Source organism: Sceloporus occidentalis, unplaced genomic scaffold (assembly GCF_023333645.1).
Source record: "Sceloporus occidentalis isolate IW3139 unplaced genomic scaffold, rSceOcc1.0.p SCAF_10, whole genome shotgun sequence".
Lineage (NCBI taxonomy): Eukaryota > Metazoa > Chordata > Lepidosauria > Squamata > Phrynosomatidae > Sceloporus > Sceloporus occidentalis.
The window spans coordinates 31,502,671-31,514,299 of record NW_028316990.1 but is presented as its reverse complement, the minus strand read 5'-3'; the positions used below and the strand labels follow the sequence as shown (position 1 = coordinate 31,514,299).

Below are 11,629 nucleotides of genomic sequence, written 5' to 3'. Positions count from 1 at the left end.
GGCATCTTCATTTTATTTGCCAGAACTGTCTGCTACCATGTTATTTGCTAACTACATTAAAAAAAGCAAAACCCAATGTTTCATCAATATTATTTCCCCCTCCCATATTTTTAAACACAAAATTGGTACTGAGAAGTATTGTCTGAGAAGTTTTCATCCGTCTCAATACAGCATTTGAGGATCCGTATTGCTTGAGTTATTCAGTACATTCCTTTTTCGGGGATATTTTCCATAAAATCAGCCAGTTATGAAGTTGTTTCATTTAAAAAAGCCTTTACAGTATTTAAAGTTTACACAAACAAGGCAGCAAAAGATATGTATCCAAAGACATCTATGCAGATCTAAGGGGAAAACTGAGCCACTACAACCTACAGCCAGATGAAAAATGGACTTTGGATGGACCATTTTTGGTCCGCTGGTTATCCTCTCCGCTGTAGGTTGCAACTCCTTTGTAACTACTATAAGCTACCAGTTCAAGCACCTGGTCCCTGGCTGAAATATCCTGCAGCCATGCTTTTCTCATTTGTTTGTGTGTAGCGATCCAGAGGTTCTCATCCAGAGGATGTGTTTGTTGCTTATTTATGAAGGGATCAGGAGCATCATCAGTCTTCTGAAAAGAAAGGAGTACTGGGATTTGTGTATTTTTACCAACTCCTTTTCTCCATGTTTAGAAACAGTCAAAGTCAAGACAAGGAGCAAACTGAAGCTGGAGATCTATGCAGGTTTCTCGGAACAAGGATCCTTGGAAGCGCTTGGGATCTGCTGCGCATCATCTTCGTCGCTCTGGCTTGGAGGAGGAGGTGGCCACGTTGTCTTCTGATGAAGATGGCTGGAAATTTAGAACAGGCGTCATTCCAGGGCGGAAACAGAGGAACAAACAAGCTTTCAAAACGTGAGCTAGACAATGCAGCTGTTCAATAGAAGTATAGTGTCTAGATCAAGGGAAGTAATGGTGCCACTCTATTCTGCTCTGGTCAGGTCCCACCTGGAATAATGTGTCCAGTTCTGGGTACCACAATTTAAAAAGGATGTTGAGAAACTGGAGCATGTCCAAAGGCTGGTGACTAAAATGGTGAAGGGTCTGGAAACCATGTCCTATGAGGAAGGACTTAGGGAGCTGGGGATGTTTAGCCTGTAGAAGAGAAGTTTAACGGGTGATAGGATAGCCCTGTTTAAGTACTTGAAGGGATGTCATATTGAGGATGGAGCAAGCTTGTTTCCTGCTGCTCCAGAGACTAGGATCTGGAACAATCGATGCAAGCTCCAGGAAAAGAGATTCCACCTAAACATTAGGAAGAACTTCCTGACAGTAAGGGGCTGTTCGACAGTGGAACAAGCTTCCTTGGAGTGTAGTGGAATCTCCCTCCTTGGAGATCTGACTGAACAGAGGCCAGATCTGTTGGTGATGCTTTGATTGAGGGTTCCTGCATGGCAGAATGGGGTTGGACTGGATGGCCCTTGCGGTTTCTTCCAATTCTATGATTCTATGATTCAGTGGATTAGTACTTGTTAACCCCAACGGAAAGTAGACAAAATAACTAACACTTTGCTGCTCTTTCCTGATGCTCCAAAACCTGCTGCCCATGGCAGCTGCCTCCCTCTGCCTAATGGAACAGACATGTTAAAACAACCTGGAGACTTGCAATCAAAACCAAAGAAAGAGACTGTAAGGAAAAAACAGATTGAGGCTCAGGAGCAAGACACTCAGGCCAGTGTTAATGGCAGTGACACTGAGGGTGGTCAAGGAACGTTCTTGATACCTATGAGGTCTCAGAAGGGCAAGTTCTTTGTGGTGAAGCAGGCAAAGGCCTCTTCAGTGATAGCAGTCAGAAGATCTGTGAACACCCAAGAAAAGCTCAGGGGGACATGCAGTGAGCAGGAGGGGTGGAAGAGATCCAGGAGATCAGGTATTGTGTGGAACAGGAAGGTTCATGGAAACACACATGGGTAAATGACACATGGGACACACCACATGTCATTTGGAGGGGAATGTCCCAACAAGGGTTATGAGCGCAGCACACGAGCCACAACAACACAAACCTCCCTTGGGGTGCCCAGGACAGAAGAGCCTGGTGGGGGTCTAGTGGGCATTGCCCTGATGCAGTACTCACGGGCTCTTCCTATGTCTCCAGCACATCATTGGAAATCATCAAGGCCCTATTTTTGCTCACCAAGGATTGGGCTGTCTATGCTCCATGAGGGCTGGACAGTCCTGGACACCCCAGAGACGTTCCTGCAAGGCACACGCCTGCTTGCCAGGTAGGCAGAGCCCCAGTGTGGGGGGGTCCTCTTTCTTCGTGGGTCTGGCATGCCCAGAAAGGCCTGCTTGTTGCTGGAGTGCAAGGGCATCATCCTCCCCCATGGCTGGGGGTGTCTCTCCATCTCAAGGAGCTGCATGTGGCCACCACCAGTGCTAAGAGAGGTGTACAGGATGACCAATTGTATTGTTCTGCCCCTCAGGGCCATGACAGAGTGTGCTAGCCCTCAGATCCAAGGGATCTTATCTGAGGCCATGTCCATCTTCAAGAATGATGAGTATGAAATGAAGAAGCTGACAGCTCTTTCCCTCATGGCTGAGGTAAGACCCCTCTCACCAGTGACCCCAGAGTAGCTCCTGCCATGCACAAAAAAGCCTTGCCCATCAGTCTGGACTTCCCATGGGTCTCACGCCCCACAAAGTCCATGGTTAGGAACAGTGGGACACACTGCCACAGAGACCTGCTGTAGGGGCTTGGCTCATTATTTGAGATCAAAGGCTTGTCTGCTTCTGAAAGACAAGGAAAGCTGCCCCATTTCTCTCCGTCCTGTGGGTTCTCAAGTGGAGGTCCTGCTGTGGACCAGAGAGGCCCTTTTGACCTACTCATCCACCCAGCCAAGGCCCTCTGTCTTTTGGATGCACACAAACACACCGGAACTTCCTTCTTCTTTCCTCCTCTCCCTGCTTCTCCAGTTTTTGAAAAGCCCAACTGCCAAGGAGATGATGGACTGGACATCGTTCAGGCATCACCTGGAGAAAGGGGCGACTTCTTCTAGAACTGCAATGAGAGAGCTATGTTTGGAGCTCCTTGGGGACAACATCGTCCAGCCAGGAGAGGTAATGAGCAGAAGGGTTCAAGGGGTTTCAGGAAGGGCTGGGGGGGGGCTTCCTATGCATGGACAGCCCCTGCTTGCTGGAAAGTGACCCTGGTCACCTCTGGTCTTGCTCAGGTCAAGCGCCTAAGGGATGAGCTCCTGGTCTTTACGGAGTTGCTCTTCAGTGGAGTAGAACAAGATGTCCTCCGGGGCCTGAAGGACATCATGACCACTCTCCATGGTTTGGATGGCCAGGAGGCTGGAGACATCATCCTAGAAGTCCCTTCCACATCCAGTCTTTCTTTGAACACGTAAGTCCTGCACAGGCTTTTCTGTGCCACCCCCAGGGCAGCATTTCCCATGAAAAAACAACCTCCCTTGATGTCTCCCAGACCCCACGTTGCTTTCCTGACCTGCCAGCAACCTGCCTCCCTGTGATCATCACTGGCCAGAGAGGGACAGAGTGTCCCTGGAGCAAGTAGGGTTTCTTGTCAAGACATCTCTTTTCTCTCTCCAGGAATGTATTTGGGTTAATAATGATTAAAGCCAAGGAAAGAGAGAATGCACTATTAATACAAGTGCTTCACTGCCTGCTGCACATCTGGGACAATGACAGCACCGCCGCCATGGCAAGTCCATCTCCCCCCGCCCCCCATTCGACCCTTAAAGCTCCTTCCCTCAACCCTCTTTTGACCCCTTTCAGATGTGGCTAGACTGAAGCTCCCATTAAAGTGGAAGGAGAGGCAAAGGGAACCAAAAGGCAAGGATGGGGCATCCTGCTCTGTGGGACTCTGGGTTCCAAGCTGGTAGGCAAAAGAGGGCTCATCTTTTTAGGCTGCAGAGAGGCAAGAACTTCTGCCTGGAGGAGGAAAATGAGGAGTTAGCAGCAGGGAGACCAGTTTGCCCCTAGGACTGTGCAGCCAGCCCAGCAGGTCACCCCACAGAGTGAAACAGGGCCTCCAGTTTCCCAGATGGCAGCCTCCCTGGAAAACCAATCTCCATCTCTCTTTGGTTGCAGATGTGCAAACTGACACTGCTGCACTGCATCCACTTCCTGGGATGGCCAGAGATTAAGATGATATTTGAGAGTTTTGCCTGGGAAGACCTCCTTACCTGTCTAGAAGAGCTTTGGAAGTACCCGGTTAGTATACTTGTGACTTCAAGGCACACACATAGGAGACTGGATTGTATCACATAGGCTGAAATCAGGGGTTAAAAAGAAATTTCCCCAGGACACGCGATTGTAGCAAAGATTTTCTCACACATCGCGTTTGGAACTTCTCCAATGCTCTTCTCTGTACAAATACTGGTTGCCTGCCAATCACCCCATATATGTCAGTCACTACAACCCAAGTATGGTTCTCTTTCGAACTGGGAATCAAAAGGAGGCAGAGCCATGGCAAGATTTCTTTCCTATCTCTGCAGATAAATAACCACAAGGAGAGAGCTTAGTTCTTCATCTGCCAGGCTCTAGAGTATCTCCACCATCCACAAGCCAGAATCAGGTTCACAGCAGGCCAGTTCATAGGTGAGCCAAGGGCTAGGTGCCTTGTGTGCTCTTGCCCCCCATCATATGCACAGTGGCATTTCCTCTTTCCTCCCTCTGAGCCCTTGGGGAGACCCTCCTCTAGCCATGAACCCTCCCAGGCATGGGGCTTCCCATGTTATTTCTGGGTACATGAGACTAAAGGCTTTTGGGCATAGGTTTATACGTTGCAGAAAGAGGGTGGTGCAAAGGGGGGGGCAATCTGTTTGCAAAGGGATGATTTGATTGGATGCAGAGCATAAATTCCAAGGTCTCAGAGTGTCCCTATCTGCTTAGGTCATGCACTGAACGGTTACAGTGTAGAGTTGTCAGGACACCTTGATGAGGAGAACATTCTCCACCTGGGAAAAGGTAAGGTAAGGGAGGGCTGCTGGGTTTCCTGTTGGGTGGGGTGGCCAGGAGCGGACCAACTGAAGTGGCCCTGCACATGGTCTGTGGCAGGGGAGAGGGAGAAACTGGCCTTTATTATTCTGTGGGCACAGAAAGCAGTGCCTTGTTGGAAATGCTGACCTGGCCCACATCACTCAGCATCCTACTTGGTGACCTATGGACCTCATTTCTACTTCAGTCTTCCAGGAGATGGGATCGAATCCAGATCTCAGCTTAGCACACTCTGCAGAAAAATACACGGAGATGCTGCTAAAACTGTCTCTCATAAAGAGATGAGCAGAGCACTTGAAGTAGCAGACTCAACACAAGGGGAGGGAGGGAGGGAGCACAGGTACGCCCTGTGGGGTGTGCCCACAAGTGGGCGTTCAAAATGGCAGGCATGAATGTGGCTGACACGGATGCTGCAGGATGGTGGAGTGAGGCTGGCCAAGACCCCCACAGGAGTCCTGGCAGGGTTCCCCACTGTGCCATGTGCTCCCTGTTCAGGCTATCCGGAGCAGGAGAGGAGCTTCCAGAAATACCTGAGGAGGAGGACACCACCATTGGAGGTGAGTCCTTTGACCCTACATCCCCTCTGGGACCCACATAAGGACCCCCACCTAGAGTTGGACATCTCCTCCACCCCTCACACACACACACACACACACACACACACCAACTTGGCCAGAGGGTATTGGCATTGCCGGGCATCCTTATTGCTCTGGGAAGGAGCAGCCATTGCCCCTAAAGGGGGCAATTCAGCAGACATCCCCACCAGGGCACTGTCTGAGGAGAACCTGCTTTGCCCTAATCTTTGCCCAGACACACTTGCTCTGCCCTTTCCTCTGCAGAGATCCAGCTCAATGAGCCTTTTGACGCACGACCAGCCACGCCACTCCTACCATCGGACTCCCCTGTGCCCACAGGGCCATCTGTGCATAAGGAAAACTGTGATATGCTTTGGGCACACAAAGTCTGAGGGACAGCAAGCTGGCCCCCGGCTCAAAAAGGTTGCCTACCCCTGAGCTAGACAATGCAACTGTTCAATAAAAGTATAGTGTCTAGATCAAGTAATGGTGCCACTCTCTTCTGCTTTGGTCAGACTCCACCTGGACTGGGCACCACAATTCAAAAAGGACATTGAGAAACTGGAGTGTGTCCAAATGAGAGCCAACAAAATGGTGAAGGGTCTGGAAACCATATCCTATGAGGAATGCCTTAGGGAGCTGGGGATGTTTAGCCTGGAGAAGAGAAGGTTAAGGGGTGATAGGATAGCCCTGTTTAAATACTTGAAGGAATGTCATATTGAGGATGGAGCAAGCTTGTTTCCTGCTGCTCCAGAGACTAGGATCTGGAACAATCGATGCAAGCTACAGGAAAAGAGATTCCACCTAAACATTAGGAAGAACATTGTGACAGTAAGAGGCTGTTCAACAGTGGAACAAGCTTCCTTGGAGTGTAATGGAGTCTCCTTCCTTAGAGGTTTTTAAACAGAGGCCGGATGGCTATCTGTCGGGGATGCTTTGATTGAGATTTCCTGCATGGCAGAATGGGGTTGGACTCGATGGCCCTTGCGGTCTCTTCCAATTCTATGATTCAGTGGATTAGTACTTGGTTGACCGGCCAAACCCAAAGGGTGCTCAGCAATGGCTCCTCTTCTTCATCCTGGAGGGAAGTGACCAGTGGGGTGTCCAGTGGGGCTCTGTCCTGGGCCCAGTGGTATTCAACATCTTTATCAATGACTTGGATGACAGAATAGAAGGCATGCTTATCAAATTTGCAGATGATACCAAATTAGGAAGAACAGCTAATACTCCAGAGGACAGGATCAAAATTCAAAATGACCTGAATAGATTAGAAAGTTGGGCCAAAACTAACAAAATGAACTTCAACAGGGAGAAACGTAAGGTACTGCACTTAGTCACAAAAAATGAAAAGCATAGATATATGATGGGGGACAGCTGGCTTAACAAAACCATAGAGTTTATCACATGGGGGTGGGGTGGGAATCCTATTCAGAGACAAGGATTTAAATCAGAAAACCCCCACAAGAGCGGGTTGATTTTCACACGATGTTGTTGTTAACGTGGTGTTAACCCCAACGGAAAGTAGACAAAATAATTAACACTTTGCTGCTCTTTACTGATGCTCCAAAATCAGCTGCCCATGGCAGCTGCCTCCCTTTGCCTAATGGCAGGGCCCAGCCCCGCTTCGTATTGAAAAGGCATATTGAGAGGCAAAAATTGCACTCAGCTACTCCCAGGAACAGACTGAAAGGCAAAGGCATTCTGTCTCAGGAAGCAGTGGGAGGTCTGGCAGATTGTTCGGATGTGAGGAGTCTTTGATCTATAATAATCTCAAATGTACTTTCAATCTCGGTTTTTTCTCCCCGCCCAAGAGCCTTTGATAACCCGGGGAATGGGGAGGGAGGACAATATATTGATCCTTGTGCAAATAATTTTCAGCGCGAAACCAAGATGGTTTGGACTAGGATCAGGCATACACAGCCACTCGTATTTAGATGGTGTTATGCTATTGCCTAAACTTTGTCTGCATTTGCACTTGCAAAAGTCTAAATATGTGTACACTTGGTATCCAAAATCTGTGGATACTAAAGTACCATTAAATACAATGGCATAGTGAAATGGTATTCCTTATATAAAATCGTAAAGTCAAGGTTTGCTTTTTGGAATTTATATATTAAAAAAAAAAAGCAAGCCGGGGATGGTTGAATCCATGGAAAATGAATCCATGAATAAGGAGGGCTGGCTGTAATTGCATTAACCTTCATTATAGAAGATGGGTCATTGTGAAATTGAAGGCTTTCATGGCTGGCATCTATAGCTTTTTGTGGGTTTTTTGGGCAATGTGGCCATGTCCTAGAAGAGTTTATTTCTGATGTATCACCAGCATCTGTGGCATCTTCTCTAGAACCTGGCTCCTGGTTCTGCAGGGGCGTTTTAAAGATGCATTTTTTGGCCCACAAACTGTCTGCTGGGGAAATTGTTCACTAGATACTCACTCTTTGTAGTCTGAGGTTTCATTCCCAGCCGGGCAACTGTCCCAGTCGTGTAATAAAGCTGTCAATACAAGGGAAACAGATCAGATTGGAAAGCACCATCTTATCCGCAGAATGCACTACCGACAGGGCGAAGTCAGTATTAACCTTCATAATTTCTCAGTCAACATCTAAATGAAGATCTAAATTAGTCAAGATCAAGATTCAGAATTCTTCGGTTCAGCAGATAAATGTTAGCAAGTGATAACAAGGCAAATATTATGACCATTGTCACTCCAAGTTCTTCTTCGGCTCAGGTTTTCATCTAAATGTTGCATTAAATTGCACCCTTTTGTCTCTCTACCTCTCTACCTCCAGCCCTGCTCTCTCTGTCCACCCACTTTATTTGCTACTCCTCCGACTCTGTTACGGCACAAGCTCAGAGGAAGAAAGTAAGATTTCTCCTTCTCCCTTTTCCATTTGGCCAGAAGCACTGGGGAAACGTTCTCCCTAGTGCCCTTGAAAGCAGCACCGAGAAAATGACACATTTCAGGGTTGCTGGTGCCAGGTTTGCTGCTGCACCACAACGCCAAAGACTGACAGCAGAGGTAGATGTGTGCGGAAAAGACAAAGATAGGTCCCTCATGGTCAGAGGTGAAGCAGTAGAAAGAGAAGTGGACAAAGTGTATGTGTGCATGCATGCGCCCGTGTTGCTAGGAAGGTAATTTCTATTCTACGTCACTAACCAAAGCAGAAACCTCTTTTTCAAATATATCCCCTGCATTGCTACTGACCTGTTCAAATTGACCAACAAAATTGCAACCATTCCACAATACAGACGCAAGCTAGCATGCAGAATTATATTGCGGCAGGGAAGGGGCCACAGTCCAGTGGTGAAACACATGCTTTGAAGGCAGAAGGTCCCAGTTCTTCACCAGTTAATGTGCCAAAGAAGTTGTGGCACAAGCTTCCATCTCAGGAAATAGAGTGACGCTATGAAAGCTTATACTACAACTTCTTTTGCACAGTTAGTCTAAAACGTGCTACTATAGCTCTGGTTAGACCTCTTAGCAATGAGGAATACAACTTCACCACCTTGGATAGGGCAGGTCTGCTCACTCTAGAACAAGCCAGCTGGCATCTTCAGTGCCACCTAATAGAAAAGGCGCTCTCCCCCCCCCCCCCCCAGAAATACCCCATTAGTTTGTCCTATATCTCTCAAGAAGCAGGAATGAAAGGCACTTACCATCCCTTGTAGTGTTAGACTTTGACACGGGTTCCAACAGTTCATTTGCTTCTGCTATCAACAAGCCCACAAGATCTGAAGATGGAAGAGAGGCTTCTGTGGGCCTCTTTGTTTTGTCCGCTTCGGGCTGACTGTCACCTCTTTTCAGAAAGAACAGATTTTAGTTTATTTTGTGAAGTCGAAGGCTTTCATCCATAGTTTTTTGTGGGTTTTCCGGACTATGTGGCCATGTTGTGGAAGAGATATTCCTGATGTTACGCCCGCATCTGTGTTTGGCATCTTCAGATGCAGGCGAAATTTCTGAAGATGCCAGCCACAGATGCTGGCTAAACGTCAGGAATAAACTCTTCTAGAACATGGTCATGGAGCCCAAAAAACCCACAAAAATTATTTTATTATATTTTATTTAAGAATCATTTGCTGGGGTAACCAAGCTACAAAATCATTGGGCAACCTTTTACCAAAGCTGTGGAGACTCCAACCTCACTGCCTACAATACAATAAAAGGGTAGCCTATCTTATAAAGTTGTTGCAAGGATTCCTGAGAGAATCAATACCATCTTCTCCACAACCGTCTCAAATTGGCAGAGACGATTAATCCCCTTCCATCCCACTTTTCCAGATGCTTTTAAAATGTCCCAGTTTCTTTCTTCTCCTCCCGCTTTGCCCCTTTGTCCTTAGCTTACTTCAAGTGCTGCAAACTGAGCTCAAAGCGGAAAAGTAGATTGCACTAAAGAAACTCAGCAGAGAGGAGAAGTGCAATGGAGTCTTGTCTTTTACAGTTGGCTCAGGCCAAAGCAAACTGCTGCAGTTTTCTGTTCTTCCTGAATAATAACTTTGACCACCTGGACCACATTCTGATATTGGTTGGCCACACGGATCCTGGTTTTTGTCGGTGAAATGTTGGAGGGTATGCTATACAAAGTGCTTTGAGATCCAGGGTTGGGTACTATGGACATGGCTCCCCACTGAGCCATGAATCTCAATGGCTCACTTTGAGGAAATCAGGGAGGAAAGGAGCCATATATGCTACCTTGGACTCGTTGGAGGAAAGACTATATATACATAATAAACAATAATGAATAAATATATGTTCATAAAGTCGTGTATTGAAATGCCAAGCATTATTCCTCAAAGCTCTTCTCACCTCTTTTCCTCTGGGAATGGGCAGGAGGTACTTAATACCTTATGGGCATTCTGGGTAAAAACAGAAAGGAGGAGGATTTTAGTATTTCAGTACTGGAAAAACAATTAACCCTGCTAGTAAGGTTATCCCCCCGATCCGCAGAATCCTTTTGCCCTGCCATTGCTGCTCCTATTTCCAAGGAAAGCTTGTATTAATCCATAGCAAAATAAAAGATCCGACACAAAGACCAGCCTGAGTAAATCGATCAATTGATATTTTCGCACAATACTTCTGGTGTGTGACTTGAAGTCACCTTGACTCACTATTTGGCAAGGAGTGCCTGAAGTGCTAAGGCAAGGCTGGGGAACTTGGGTCCTCCACCCCAGATATTATTAAGACTACTCTTCCCATCATCCTGGATCATTAGCCAGACTTGCTGGGGCTGATGGAGTCTGGAGTCCAAAACATCCAGAGGTCCACACCATCCCTATCAAGACAGAAGACCAACCTTATCGTTTCTGGGGCTGATTCACCTTTTAGAGCAGAATCCCTGGACTAAGTAGTAAGTAATGCAGTTTGATGCTGCTTTAACTGCTATGGCTTAATGCTAGGGAATTCGGGGATTCATAGTTTGTTGTGGCACCAGAGCTCTCTGACAGAAGTGGCTAAATATCTCACAAAACTACAAATCCCAGAAATCAGGATTGTTTTGAGACTCATCGGGAGCATTGAGCATTAATGCAAAAATAATTCTCCTGAAAGTGCAAAGCGTTTGATTTTGTCCACTTTCTGTGTGGGTTAATGCTGGATTAATGCTCAATGACCCCGACATCATGTGAAAACGACCCCACTTTTACAGGATTTGTCCATTTTCTGTGTAAGTTAAAGTGTAACGTTGTGTGAAAATGATCCCGATTTTGTGGGATTTTCCCATTTTAAACCCCATGTGATAAACTCCATAGTAAAGGAGTAGCAAACAGTATTATTTCTGCAGTGCAGATGCAGCCTAAAACTGTTCTTTTCTCCCTACAAAATCAAAACAATCCAGTCCTCTTGCTATATAGACTCTCAGATGGACAAGATCCCCAGATCTTCATAGCTGCCACAGTTTCCATGCATCACCTGCACAAACAGGAGCAGCTTCCGGTTGAGGATTTCCAAGCGTTTCCGTGTGACCTCCGATTTTCTCAGCTGCCCATCCACCAAGGATAACTGCCTTTTCAACTCTAGCACATCGTTCTGGGTTTGGAAAGAGAAAGACAAGAGGGTGAA

General features: G+C 46.9%; 2 long non-coding RNA genes and 1 pseudogene across 3 annotated transcripts in view; 2 read left to right on the top strand and 1 right to left on the bottom strand.

The window, feature by feature from the left end:
* Positions 1 to 7: 7 nt before the first annotated feature.
* Positions 8 to 11,629, bottom strand: part of LOC149306346 (syntaxin-binding protein 4-like) — a 39,977-nt pseudogene continuing 28,355 nt past the window's right edge. The window contains exons 18-22 of the transcript XR_016282503.1: positions 11,480 to 11,596; positions 10,379 to 10,428; positions 9,232 to 9,371; positions 8,010 to 8,067; positions 8 to 829 (exon numbers count right to left, since the gene is read on the bottom strand). The product of XR_016282503.1 is annotated as a syntaxin-binding protein 4-like (transcript). The remainder of the gene's footprint in view (positions 830 to 8,009; positions 8,068 to 9,231; positions 9,372 to 10,378; positions 10,429 to 11,479; positions 11,597 to 11,629) is intronic.
* LOC149306348 (uncharacterized) lies at positions 1,941 to 2,984 on the top strand. The gene is made up of 3 exons (XR_016282505.1): positions 1,941 to 2,259; positions 2,461 to 2,578; positions 2,951 to 2,984. It is a non-coding gene; the product is annotated as an uncharacterized LOC149306348 (long non-coding RNA).
* LOC149306347 (uncharacterized) lies at positions 3,546 to 11,488 on the top strand. The gene is made up of 4 exons (XR_016282504.1): positions 3,546 to 3,701; positions 4,091 to 4,213; positions 4,895 to 4,969; positions 11,406 to 11,488. It is a non-coding gene; the product is annotated as an uncharacterized LOC149306347 (long non-coding RNA).